Source organism: Otolemur garnettii, unplaced genomic scaffold, assembly GCF_000181295.1.
Source record: "Otolemur garnettii isolate 467f Iridium unplaced genomic scaffold, OtoGar3 scaffold00093, whole genome shotgun sequence".
NCBI classification, from domain to species: domain Eukaryota; kingdom Metazoa; phylum Chordata; class Mammalia; order Primates; family Galagidae; genus Otolemur; species Otolemur garnettii.
In genome coordinates this window covers 6922852-6925458 of record NW_003852488.1, presented here as the reverse complement: position 1 = coordinate 6925458, position 2607 = coordinate 6922852, and the positions used below count along the sequence as shown (strand labels likewise).

The window sequence follows — 2607 nt, the reverse complement described above, 5'->3', positions numbered from 1 at the left end:
CCCCAAAACCCTCCCTCCTCCTCTATTTCCCCTCCCCTCCCCTCTCTCTCTCCTCTTCCCTTCTACTTTCTGGACCATAGTTATGTTTTGCCATTCATATGAGTGTGTAGGTGGTTATATATTGATTTCATACTAGTATTGAGTACATTGGATACTTTTTTTTTATTATTCTTGAGATACATTACTAAGAAGAATATTTCCAGCTCCATCCAGGTAAACATAAAAAATGTGAAGTCTTTACCTTTTTATGGCTACATAGTATTCCATGGTGTACATATGCCACAATTTGTTAATCCATTCTTGGGTTGATGGGCACTTGGTTTGTTTCTATGTCTTGGCTATTATGAATTAGGCTGTAATAAACATTCTGGTACAAATGTCTTTGTTGTAAAATAATTTTGATCATCTGGGTATATACCTAGTAGAGGAATTGTAGGATTGAAGGGTAGGTCTACTTTTAGTTCCTTGAGTGTTCTCCAAACTTCTTTCCCAAAAGGCCATATTAGCTTGTATTCCCACCAGCAGTGTAGAAGCATTCCTTTCTCTCCGCATCCATGCCACCATCTATAGTTTTGGGATTTTGTGATGTGGGCTAATCTTATTGGAGTTAGATGATATCTCAAAGTGGCTTTGATTTTCATTTCTCTGATGATTAAGGATGATAAGCATTTTTTTGTGTGTCTGTAGGCCATGTGCCTGTCTTCATCAGAGAATTTTCTGTTCAAGTTGCTTGCCTACATAGAAATGGGGTTATTTATTCTTTTCTTATTGATTAGTTTGAGTTCTCTGTAGATTCTAGTTATCAGACCTTTGTCAGAAGCATAACCTGCAAAAATCTCCCATTCTGAAGGTTGTCTGTTTGCTTTACTTACTGTACTCTTGGCTGTGCAAAAGCTTTTTAGTTTGTTCAGATCCCAGTAATGTATTTTTGGTGTTGCTTCAATTGCCCGAGGGGTCTTCCTCATAAAATATTGTCCCAGGCCAATTTCTTTAAGTATTTTCCCTGCACTCTCTTCTAGTATTTTTGTAGTTTTATGTCTTAAGTTTAAATCTTTTATCCAGTGAGAATCAATTTTTGTTACTGGTGAAAGGTGGGGGTCCAGTTTCAGTCTTCTGTAAGCCACCAGCCAGTTCACCCAGCACCATTTGTTAAGTAGGGAGTTTTTCCTCCACTGAATATTTTTGATAAGCTTGTTAAAGATCAAATGGTGATAAGCAGTGTGGTTCATTCATCTCTTGGTTCTCTATTCTGTTCCATAAATCTACCACTCTGTTTTGTGCCAGTACCATGTTGTTTTGATCACTATAGATTTATAGCATAGCCTGAAGTCTGGTGATGTGATTCCTCCTGATTTGTTCTTATTTCTGAGTAATGTATTTGCTATTCGAGGTTTTTTCTTATTCTATACAAAACAAAGTACTATTTTTTCAAATTGTTTAAAGTATGACAATTCCTTTAATAGGGATTGCATTAAATCTGTAGATTGCTTTGGGTAATATGGACATTTTAACAATGTTGATTATTCCTGGCCATGAGCATGGTATATTTTTCCATTTGTTAACATCTTCAACTCTTTTCTCAGAGTTTCATAGTTCTTGTTATAGAGATCTCTTCCGCAGCCTTTGTTAGGTAAATTCCCAGATATTTCATCTTCTTTAGCACTGTTGTAAAAGGAATAGAGTCCTTGATTGTTTTTTCAGCTTGACTATTTTTGGCATATATAAAAGCTACTGACTTATAAGTATTGATTTTGTATCCTGAGATGCTGATGTATTCCTTGATCACTTCTAAGAGTTTTAAAGTTGAGTTCCTGGGATTTTCCAGGTATAGGATCATATCATCAGTGAAGAGTGAGAGTTTGATCTCCTCTGACCCTATTTGGAAACCCCTGATCACCTTCTCTTGCCTGATTGCAGAGGCTAAGGCTTCCTCTACTATGTTGAATAGCACTGAAGACAGTGGCATCCTTGACTCGTTTCTGATCTGAGTAGAAATGTTTTCAATTTTATAGCATTCAAAATGATATTGACTGTGGGTTTACTGTAGATGGTGTCTATTAGTTTAAGAAATGTCCCTTCTATGCCTATTTTCTTAAGAATTCTGATGATGGGCTCTGCGCCTGTGACTCAAGCAGCTAAGGCACCAGCCACATACACCTGAGCTGGCGGGTTCAAATCCAGCCCGGCCCACCGAACAACAAAATAGCAACCAAAAAATAGCTGGGTGTTGTGGCAGGCGCCTGTAGTCCCAGCTACTTGGGAGGTGGAGGCAGGAGACTTGCTTGAGCCTAGGAGTTGGAGGTTGCTGTGAGCTGTGATGCCACTGCATTCTACCCAGGGTGACAGCCTGAGGCTATCTCAAAAAAAAGAATTCTGATCATGAAAAGATGTTGTATATTATCAAAGGCTTTTTCTCCATCAATTGAGAGAATCATATGGTCTTTGTTTTTTATTTTATTGATGTGATGTATTATATTTATAGATTTGCGTATGTTGAACCAACCCTGTAACCCTGGAATAAAGAAAGCCAACTTGATCACGGTGTATAATTTTTTTGATGTGTTGTTGAATTCTGTTTGCTAAGATCTTATTGAATATTTTTGCATC

At 37.5% G+C, this 2607-nt stretch overlaps 1 protein-coding gene across 1 annotated transcript in view; it reads left to right on the top strand.

The window, feature by feature from the left end:
* The window catches only part of SCLT1 (sodium channel and clathrin linker 1), a 162204-nt gene that overhangs the window by 54075 nt on the left and 105522 nt on the right, over positions 1-2607 (top strand). The gene's annotated exons all lie outside the window — the stretch shown is intronic.